Source organism: Anomalospiza imberbis, chromosome 8, assembly GCF_031753505.1.
Source record: "Anomalospiza imberbis isolate Cuckoo-Finch-1a 21T00152 chromosome 8, ASM3175350v1, whole genome shotgun sequence".
Classification (NCBI taxonomy): Eukaryota; Metazoa; Chordata; class Aves; order Passeriformes; family Viduidae; genus Anomalospiza; species Anomalospiza imberbis.
In genome coordinates this window covers 34895226-34906622 of record NC_089688.1, presented here as the reverse complement: position 1 = coordinate 34906622, position 11397 = coordinate 34895226, and the positions used below count along the sequence as shown (strand labels likewise).

The following is an 11397-nucleotide window of genomic DNA, read 5'->3' as shown; positions in this document are numbered from 1 at the left end:
CCCTCTCCCAGGTGGCACTGGCAGATAGGCTCTTATCCATGCTGGAGCCAGAGGGGAGATGCAGGAAGGAGCAGCCTGTGGAGAGTTCCTCTTCAGAGCCCTCCTCTCCTGGGCTCTCTGCTCTCAAGCAGTGCCTCCCACACGGAGAATCTTTAGCACCGTGTCCTGCCTGGCTGCTGCATCCGTTTTTTGGTACACTGTACAGGAAAAATCCAGCTGAGATTTGTCTCTGAGTGCTTTCCCACTCAGCATCCAGGATGGAGAAAGCTGACAGATCCCGTTTCTTCTCCATCGTGAAGGGCAGCAGGTGAAACCTGGCCAAGCAGTGCAAGGTGAGGCTCCCCCTCTCCCACTGATGCTATCTCTGAGCACAGGGAATGGTTTGGGGTTTGGGGTGTGGCAGCAGGGAATGGTGCCTGCAGGGCTCTGGGCTCCCACAGGGACTCTGTGCCTTCCCTGAAGTGCTGTCATGGGAGGGTTTGTCCTCCAGGAACTGCAAGAATTGTGCTGTAATCAGGGGACACGTGGAGTGTAAATCATCACATGGAGAACATTTGGTATCTGCTTTTTCCTCACGTGGTTGTTTTATCTGGTGGTCCCTCCAGGCTCCAAACCTGCACTTATTTCATGCGTTTTCAGCCCTAAACATTTACAGTCAAACTGCTCCAGAGAAGGTGCTTTGCTTCTGGAGAGGTTCAACCTGAGCAGGATACACCCAGATCTGCTTCAAGGCACTGCAAACACTGACCCTAGTCCCAGGAGCCAGAATCACAGAATCCTGGAATCCCTGAGGCTGGAAAAGCCCTCCAGGATCACCGAGTCCCAGCTGTGCCCCATCCCCACCTTGTCCCCAGCCCAGAGCTCTGAGTGCCACCTCCAGGAGTTCCTGGGACACTACCTGCAGGGATGGACACTCCAACCCTCCCTGGGCAGCTCCAAGGCCTGAGCACCCTTTCCATGGGGAAATTCCTGCCGAGTCAAAGCCTTCCTGGAGTTTTTCCTTATTACTGGCTGTGGCTACCAATCTTCCTAAAATTCCCCCAGATTTCTGGTTACGAGCACACCATGATGGACGTGGTGCTGCTGCCCCATCTCAGCACCTTTTGAAGATACAAAGGCTTTTCCCCACTTCCTCCCATCCTCTCAAAATGTCCCAGACTTGTTCCCTTGCTGACACAGAATCACCACCCCATTATTCCGGAGCTGCCCGTGCAGGTATCTCCCAGCCAGGGCTAATAACAGCAAAAATAAAAATTAAATCTTTCTGAATTAGCTGAATCCAACGTTCCCAGCAACATCAAAGCAGGCTCTTTTAAAAAAGAAGATTGTTTCACTTTAGTCCAAGGAGATGTGAGGGAATGGGAATGAAATGGAAAATTATCAATCACCAGAATTTCCTTCAGAGTCTGAGAGTGAAATATTCCATGATCACGTTCCCGTCAGAGAGGAAAGCCACAGGTTTAACCTGGCCAGAACCAGGCCCAGGTGGAGCTGTCCTTTGATCGAGGATTTCTTTTGAAGATCCACTGCTTGATTTGGGAATATCAGATGGAATAAATAACAAGAGCATCAGTCCAGAGCAGAAGCTGAAAGAGAAATGTCAGAGGATGCAGAGGCTGAAATTGAGAGGAGTGGGACTGGTTTGGAACAGCAGCTGGAGAGGGACAATGGCATGGATGACAGGAGCCACCAACCATCTTTCTCTGTCACCAGGAGGGTGCTGTGGATTAACCTGTTCCTGATGCCACTAATCACACACTAATTACCCATTAACTGTGAGCATTAACCTGCTCCTGATGCCACTAATTACAGCCCTCCCATTAACGGTGAGTATAAACCTGCTCCTGCCCACCACTCACCACACCCTGACCATCTCATGGAACATTTCATGGAGCAGAACCTCACCAGGGTGGCCTCATGTCCTGAAGGAGGAGGATGGAGCTTGGAGAAGGCAACTTGAGAGGAATCTGGGAATATTTTCTTTAGAACAAGCCCCTGAAATTCCCTGTGTGGGTTCCCCTGGAAAAGGGGACCTGCAGGAGTAGAAGGACAGTCAGGAAGCTGGATTTTTCTGGATCATACAACTCCCCCACTCCCCTCTTTAAGTAGATGAAAAGCCCTAATTGGTTTCCCTGGAAAAGAGCTCAGGCTGCTTACAGAGCAAACAACAATAATTTGCTTTTCCCCTTTTATTCAGGAGAATTCGATCCAAACGTTACAAGAGCACTTTCAATCCCTGTTTATTGTCCTCATAAACGAGCCCTGTGCTGCTGTTCTGTCAGGCTGACAAAGCACAGCCCCCCTGCTAAATCGGGCCTTAATAACTGAGTGTATTCGAGGGGCAGGGGAGGCTGGGCAGGGATCTGGGTCTGCTGCTCATCCCTCAGTCCCAGCTGAGGAATCCCAGGGCTCCTCCTGCACACAAGCTGGGAACGGGCCCAGCTCTGCTCAGCCCTCTGAGCTCAGGGGTGGATGGAGCAGGAGGGGCCTTTGGGATGGCAGAATCCCAGAATCCCAGACCGGGCTGGGCTGGAAAAGGCCTTAAAGCCGATCCCATGGCTCATCTGCCTCGGGCAGGGACCCTGTCCTTGTGTGACCTCTCCTCTCCTCTCCTCTGCAGGGACCTTCCCTGGGCTCAGCATCTCCAGCTCTGCCTGCAGCTCCTGGCACCACGGGTGCAGCTGGATGGCACCTGCAGGGGGTGACACCACGGTGACACCACAGTGACACTGCAGACACACACAATGACAACGCAGTGACACCACAGTGACACTGCAATGATACCACAGTGACACCACAGATACACACAATGACAATGCAGTGACACTGCAATGATACCACAGTGACAGCACAGTGACACTGCAGATACACACAATGACACTGCAGTGACAGCACAGTGACACTGCAGATACACACAATGACAGCGCAGTGACTCTGCAATGATACCACAGTGACACCACAGATACACACAATGACAACGCAGTGACACCACAGTGACACTGCAATGATACCACAGTGACACTGCAGATACACACAATGACAACGCAGTGACACCACAGTGACTCTGCAATGATACCACAGTGACACTGCAGACACACACAATGGCAGCGCAGTGACACCACGGTGACACTGCAGATACACACAATGACAGTGCAGTGACACCATGGTGACACTGCAGATACACACAATGGCAGCGCAGTGACACCACGGTGACACTGCAGATACACCAGTGACATACAGATACACCAAAATGACACCACGGTGACACTGCAGTGACACCACAGTGACACCACCGTGGCACCTCCCCACTGCTGAGCCCCCGGAGCAGCTGGGGGGGCTCAGCTGGACCGAAGGAGGCTCGTGGGGACCTCCCTTGGTGGCTGCAGCCCCCGCGGTGCCAGCCCAGGTGTGCAGCACCCCCGTGACACTCAGCAGGAACGGGGGATTTCTTATACACAGCATCGTGTTACTGCAGGGCTTCCTTCCCCTGCATTCCTGCAGCACCTCGCTGCTGGGGGCTGCTCCTGCTCCTGCTCACAGCTCCTGCTTCTGCTCCTGGTTCTGCTCCTGCTCCTGCTTCAGCTACTGCTCCTGCTTCAGCTACTGCTCCTGCTTCAGCTCCTGCTCACAGCTCCTGCTTCTGCTCCTGGTTCTGCTCCCAGCTCCTGCTCCTGCTCCTGCTTCTGTTCCCAGCTCCTGCTTCAGCTCCTGCTCACAGCTCCTGCTTCTGCTCCTGGTTCTGCTCCTGCTTCAGCTCCTGCTCCTGGTTCTGCTCCAGCTCCTGCTTCTGCTCCTGCTTCAGCTCCTGCTCCTGTTCCTGGTTCTGTTCCCAGCTCCTGCTTCTGCTCCTGTTCCTGCTTCAGCTCCTGCTCCCAGCTCCCAGGTCCTGCTCCCAGCTCCTGCTTCTGCTCCTGGTTCTGCTCCCAGCTCCAGCTCCTGCTCCTGCTCCTGCTCCCAGCTCCCAGGTCCTGCTCCCGCTCCCAGCTCAGACTGGAAGCTGGTTGGAAGCCTTGGAGGATCCCTGAGCCCCCAGGGGGTGAATGTGGGGGTGTGAATTCCCATTTGGATCCATTGTATGGAATCTGCGTGGGTGTCAGAGATGTGTCAGGAGGAGCCGTCCCAGCTGGGGGAGCAGGGAAAAGAGGGAGCACAAAGCCAGTGGGGAGCCCTGGAAGGCGGTTTTCATCTGTAGATAAATGGTCCTTTTGAGTGTTCGGGAGATCCCAGAGTCACTGGAGTTCCCAGTGCCTTTCACACAGCAGAGTTTATTTCTCTTTCAAGATGCTGACAGCTCCAGGAGGCTGCTGGAGCCCCGCATCAAAAGCCAGCCCAGGAGCTGGGGATGGGCTGGGAAAAGCCCAGCAGAGCAGGAACAAAGCCACCAGGTGACAGGAAAATGGAGGGGAGGTGTAGAAACAGAAATCCCTTCATTAGCATTTCATTCCAGGGCCGGGGTGCAATGCTTCATCCGTTTTTTGTGATGCCAACTGACTCTTGCAGCTCCCAAAATTCACATCAGATAAATCCAGATCTCTTTTTCCTCAGCTGTTGCTGTACTCGGGGCTCCTCAGAACTCTGGATTTTCACCATTTTTGAGTGCAGGATTTTAAAGGTATATTGGCACACACCAATTCTTCATCTAGCCCAATGCTCTCTGAGGTGCCTTCACTTCTTGCAGGGTGATAAAATCTGTTCCAAGCAAAGGGAGGGATTCCTCTCCTCATGCCTGCCTTATTTCCTCTGCTGAGTGAAGAAAACCTCTTGGGTTTGTTTCCAACCCTGAGACAGGAGGGTTGCACATGGAGTTTTTCTTTCTGAAGATTAAAACCATAAGGCTCCTCCCTCTGGATTTCCAGGCCCGGTGAAAATCTGGGATCTGTGGAACCTCCAAGGAATCCAGAGGTTGTTCTGGAACTGCTGGGTGAGGCAGCACAGCTGTGAGGTGCTTGTAGGGAAATATCAGTGTGCACGGCCAGGAGCCTTCCCCTGGCTGCCTGTTTCCTACAAAAAGTTCAGATGAACAGGATTTAAATATGATTTTAGAAAGGAAAATTACATCCAGTGTTATTGCATTACAATAACTAATGTGAACTAGCTTTTGTTGGATTAACATGCAATTTATAGTCAATGTCAGTAACACAAGGTCAGTCTTTGCTGCAACTGCTTTTCCTGAGGCATCCAGAGGCCAGGGATGGGTGGGATTTTGGGAAGGAAATGTTTCCTGGGAAGGTGGGCAGGCCCTGGATCCCTGGAAGTGTCCAAGGCCAGGTTGGATGAGGCTTGGAGCAGCCTGGAACAGTGGAAGGTGTCCCAAATTGAAAGGCACTTTGCCTGTAAGAGCTGAGAGATTAGAAAAGGAGAATTTCATTAAATGAATGTAGGGTTGAATAATACATATTTCTATTTCTATATATTTTAGTGTGTAGAATTATATTTATTTATATTGAAATTGATACAATACATTTTTTATTCCACTCCAAGTCCCTTATAAGAGCTCATCCCATCTTTGTCTCTGGGCACATCCTTGCAGTAAGAAAATGATTCATCTGACACACGGGAGACCAGAAGAAAACAGGTAAATCATTTTGCAAAAGAACATCTCACGTTTTCTGTATCTATTTTTTATATATTTCATATAAAATAACAGGTCTAAACACCCCAGTTTGCTGTGGAGCTTATTGAATGTCACTGATTCTTTTTTCTAAACCACATTTTAAATAGTTTCTATCACTTCCTAAAGCTTTAACCTCAGTCTTAGTTAAGTCTTGCCCTGAAATGTCAATTAGCCTTATCAAATATGACATACTTGTCTCACAGCCTGAATTTCCCCATGACTTCCAGGGAATTATGGCCCCATTATCCCATTTCAGAGCCTCAGAACGGGGGTGTGAGCTGAGGGATGAGTCCACGCAGTCAGAGCTGTTCTGTAATGCCATCAGAGCTGCCAGGGATGTCAAGGAGCTCTTTCCAGGCACTTCTTGCTTTGCTGGGAATGGAGATATTCCCCTCACCCCTCCCTCTGTTACCATGTTGTGCTGACCAGAAAAACCTGGGATTTATGGCTGCCTCCTACAGAGCCTCTTCTGAAGGGCCTTTATTCCATTTATTTATTCAAATTGGAGTCACAGGTCACTTCCAGTCTCAGCCTGGGTGAGAAGAAACTTCACAAAGCTCCTTGGAAGTGCCTGATGAAATAATCTTTGGGAAGAGCCCCGCAGCTGGCACGTGGAATCCCCAAACATCCTCATTAGGGCTCAGACCTTTTTATTCAGCCTAATTTGGGGGGTTTTCTTGTCATTTGTCTCAGACCTGATTTCCAGAATATCTTTGTTAATCTGCTGTAACAAGAACTGTTCAGACTGAGGAAATCCACTGAACCAGCTGGACCTGCAGACAAGGAGAGGATTTCTGGTTTCAGGGAGTCACAGAACCCCTCTGTCTGGAAAAGCCCTCCAAGGCTTTGCTTCCAAATGTCCCCAGCACTGCTGAGGCCACCGCTGCCCCATGTCCCCAAGTGCCACCTCCAGGTGCCACCTTGTCCCAGATTGAAAGGTGTGAAAAACTTCAATCGCTTGGTTTTTAAAAATTTTAAAAGTTTAATAAGAATAAAATGGTTATTAAAATAGTAGTACAATTAGAGTAATAAAAATTTAGAGTTAGGACAATTACAAGACAATAAAAAACAAAGAATTATGGACGGATGTTCTTAGACACTAAGTCATGAAAACCATGCCTTGTGAGCAAAGGAATAACCCTTAACAGCAGAAGCCTGTTGCATATTCATATATCTCATGCATGATGCATAAATTCCTTGCAAATTAAGAATTTTTCTGGTTTTTGTCAACTTCTTCCCCTTAATCTTGGTGGTTCCATAAAGACGGAGAGGAGGTGGAAGGATGTTTGTCTTTTCTGATAAGGAGGCTGTAACTCTTTGTGTGTCCTGTTGCTGTTATCTCTGTACGAAAAATGTCTTGATTATCTCATCTCTTTCTTGAGCTAGTTAAAAAATATCTTACATAGCAGAATTTCTATTTTACCATTATGTTGTAACCTAAAACTGTATTTAACACACCACTTAAGAGAATTAATACAGCATAGCTAACATTACTCGCATAATATTCATTGTAGTATTTGCAAAAAGCCAGTCGTAAAGTATGCATTTTTCACAAAAGGCAAGATGTATGCCATTACCATCTGTGTGGCAGTTGTCTTGTGTTAATTGGGCAGTTTTTCCTTATCTCTTCCACAATCATCCTCCCTCTGGGGAGACATCTGCTGATAATGGGCCATTGAGTGTCACTGGTGACTGATAAGAACTGTAAAATGCCATTGTTAGGGGCTCAGCCAAGAGGGAGGAGCCAAGCATTCCTACCCGGATACAATCTGGGTTTTGGGGATATCAGAGGCAGCCTTTCCACTGGTTCCCAAGAGGAACAGCTGGGGTTTTTCCACTGGACCCTCGGAGGAAGACTCCACCCTTCTACAGGATCACTGCTCCGACAAAACCCCATCTGCCACTCCAGGAGGACTGCAGCCACTCCAATTTGGACTGCTGCCAACACGCTGGCCAAAGGGGTCTCAGGTTGTATTCTGACTCTGTCAGTGGTTTTCCTTTTGTATTATTGCATGGATTTTGTTTCTTTTCCCTTTTCCCAATAAATTGTATTTCTGACGTGGATGCTCTCACTGGTTTTGCTTTCAAACCAGAACACACCTCCAGGGATGGGCGCTCCAAACCTCCCTGGGCAGCACCTGCCAAGGCCCGAGCACCCTTTCCATGGGGAAATCAATTAATGTTCTTTAAACGCAAAACAACCCTTTCAAGAGCACTTCAGAACCAAACCCCTGGGATGTGTGAGCAGTGGATTTCTGACCTGCTTGAGTGGCATTTAAATCTCTCCCTGCTCCGGATGAAGTTTAGGAATCTTGTTCCCAATGATCCCTGTGTATATTGGGGGTATCTGGGGCAGTTCACACCTGCAGTGCGGATGCCAAGGTCCTGTTTGGGCTCCTGCCCTGAGGCAGCCTCGATGCCATCTCTAGCTCAGGAACATCGGTGGCATACAGGTAGAGATATCATAAAAAGGCCTTCTAAAATATGGTTTAGGCCCTGCTGCTCTGGCTAAGCTAACAGCCAGCTTGTAACTTCCCATGTGAGAAATCACAGGAATGAAAGCAGCTTGCACAACAAACTCTTCTGGTAAGAGAATTGCTTGCACCTGTAAAAACCGAGAAAGCTGTCCCATGGGAATCAGTGAACAAAACATGTGAGCTATCCAAGAACAGAAAGGTTTGATAAACATGTAAAGTGCCATTTACTGACCAATGAATTGAACAGCCAGAAAGTTATGCTCCAATTAGGGTTATACACAAAGTCTTGAAAATGGTATAAAAATGGGCTGTAGCACTGAAAATTGGCTTTTTTGCATGAAGAAATTGAGTCCTGCCTGCTCATTACTGCAACAAATATGCATGAGGCAGCTGAGCTGTGCCAGCTGTGCCAGCCTTGCCCAGCATCCCCCTGGGACATCCCATGGAGCTGGCCCCAGCTCCTGCCCTGCCAAACCTGCTGGTGTGGGGTGCATTTTTGGGTCCAGAGCATTTTTTTGTTGAGACTGAAGCTCTGCCCCCGGGAATCTGCTGGATTTAACAGGAATTCCCAAGAAGGAGGCAGCTTGGAAGGAAAAGGGAGCTGTGGGGTTGGCATACAGAGGGTTGGGATGGGCTCAGTGCCACGGGGGGAATGGCTCCTGCGAGCACAGGGAATGGGGCTGTGTTCTGTAGGAGCTCAAGGCTCCAGGGATTCCCAGGAGCAAAACTCAGGTGAGTTGTTGGAACCCACTGGGATTCAAACGTGGCTTGGCATGAGCTGCTGGGTAAAATCTGGGGGAGGGAGAGATGTGTCAGCAGCCTGGGAGGGGAAAGTGAACTGTCTGGCTTCAAAATGGGGCTGGTATTTCCTAATGGGCTTTAGGCACCACAGGTAATGGGGGAACTCTCCTGGGAATTCCTGCCCTGCTCTCATCAGTGGGTGTGGGCAGGAATCAGAGTTATTTCAGCACAAGCAAATAACAGCTCCTGAGTTCTTTTTAAAGCACAAAAACTCCCTCAGTAGCCACATAAACATGCGCCAGAAACAGGGAAAGCCAAGGTGGTTGGTGCTTCCAGATTCCCACCGACCAAATCATCCATCCTGTCTAACAGGCAGGAGAAATAGCCTTGGACCTCTAAAACACTTGGATTTATTGACTGACAACCTCCTAAGCAGCCCAAAGTTTAATTTGGAAGCTGTCAGGGAGCAGGGCTGAGTCCCTCAGCATCCATCAGACACAAACTGGCAGCTTGGCACGAGGGACAGGTTTCTTTGGAACTTTCCTTTTTGGCTGCAGGGTCACAAACTCTGTGCCCCAAATGCCCCCTGGGTGTGGGCAGACCCCTTCCCCTGACCTGTGCTCACAGCCAGCTCCGTGTGGGCTGGGATCCTGGGAAGGGTTGGAGGGAATGGGGAACCCAAAGCCAGCCCAGCCCTGAGCCCCTGGAGCTGTGACAAGGGGGAGGAGGTGCCTGTGGTGGCCTCTCTGTAGCTCCTCGTGCCTCAAAGCCAGCACAGACTTCCTTCAAAACAAGCAATCCTATTTATATTTCAGCTTTGGCTCTTTCCCATCCCTTTTACCAAATCTTTTGGGCTTGTTAAGGAGGCCTGGGAGGATGTTTTTGGCTTTCTTTTGTCAGGCAAGGACGTTTTGATAGATACTGAAACACTCCAGCTGCAGCAAAAATCAGGAGCGTTAATGAGCAAAGACCTCCAAGATCGTGGAGCTCAAGCCATCTCTGGGATTTTGGGCATGGCAGGAGGTGCCTGTCCAAGCTCTGGCCCTGCCTGGTTGCCCTTGACCAAGCTCTGGAGCAGTTGACCTTAGGAAAAGGAGAAGAATCCTCCTCAGAGAGCTGCAGGGACTGTTTGCATAGAGCAGCTTTTACCTGCTACAAGCAATCCCATAAATCCTCTCCTGAAAATAACAAGACCCAGTAGAATAGCAGTGCAAGGCTTAGAGCTCCTGCCCAGGAGCTGTTTTCCATGTGAAGATACACAAAGCCCATCAAAGCCTCCATTCCAGCGTTTATGGGAAGGTTCAGTGTCGTTTAACAAAGGATAACAACAGCAAATCCACGGGGGGAGCGAGGCAAGTTTGCTGTGTACCATAAATTACCTCGTTGTTGAGGTAATTACCTAAATGACCTGTGCAATACAAATCACCGGGCGTGAATGATGCCTTTTAGCCTAATGAACCCCTCAGTTTACACAAGATGTGGGGTCTTCATTGAGCTGTGTGCCATCGGTCTCTGCCAGCCTGGGCTGTGCTGGGGTGGAACTGGGAGCTGCTCTCTGCTCAGCAAACTCTCCTGTCCCACTTTGGGTTTGCTCTCTGTCACTCAGGGGACGCTCCCCTCTTTTTGTTGGTTTGTGTGGGCTGGATGAGGGAATCAAACGAGTGTTTACATCCTGCCCCCACCCTTCCATCACCAATTAACCCGTTAATTAAATGAATTTAGGGATAAGGCAATAAATATCTGCATTTGTATATATTTTAGCATATAGAATTGTATTTATTTATATTGAAATTGATACAATACATTTTTTATTCCACTCCAAGAGCTCATCCCCTCTTTGTCTCTGGGCACATCCTTACAGTAAGAAAATGATTCATCTGACACATGGGAGACCAGAAGAAAACAGGTAAATCATTTTGCAAAAGAACACCTCACGTTTTCTGTATCTATTTTTATATATTTCATATAAAATAACAGGTCTAAACACCCCAGTTTGCTGTGGAGCTTATTGAATGTCACTGATTCTTTTTTTCTAAACCACATTTTAAATAGTTGGCATCAGCAGGGTCCCCTCTGCCAGGGAGCTGGGTCGAGCTGCAGGTGGTGTCTTCATTAACCTCATTTCTATAAAAAGGCCAGGGAGAGGCAAAGGGAGCCAAGAAGGGAGAACAGGCGGGAAGGTGAGGGGGGGGGTCCCCTGCTCCTGCAGTCATTTCACTGGGGTTTGGGGGGAGTTTGGCTCCAGGGAGTGTTGCAGGTCAGTTCATGGGATCCCAGCAGCTCTGGGCTTGGAAAAGCCCTCCAAGTCCAAGCTGTGCTGGCGCCCAGCTTGTCACCAGCCCAGAGTGCCATGCCCAGCTTTCCCTGGACACAGTAAATGCTCAGTGTCCATGTTTTCCATGGCAGCTGCTGCCAGTGTCTGGTGGGGCAGAGGGAAGGAACCTCTCCTGCAGGAAAAGCCCCCAGTCAATCCTTTCCTGTGCTCAGCATGGAACAAACACCCCAAATGTGTTAATATTTAAAGGTGCTGTGAAATTGTATTTGCTTTAAAGGCAGAGCATATTA

At 49.2% G+C, this 11397-nt stretch overlaps 1 long non-coding RNA gene across 1 annotated transcript; it reads left to right on the top strand.

Annotated features, from left to right (window-relative positions):
* The first annotated feature begins 4247 nt into the window (after positions 1 to 4247).
* Positions 4248 to 10739, top strand: LOC137478603 (uncharacterized). Its single transcript, XR_011001700.1, has 3 exons — positions 4248 to 4385; positions 5482 to 5575; positions 10656 to 10739. It is a non-coding gene; the product is annotated as an uncharacterized lncRNA (long non-coding RNA).
* Positions 10740 to 11397: the final 658 nt, after the last annotated feature.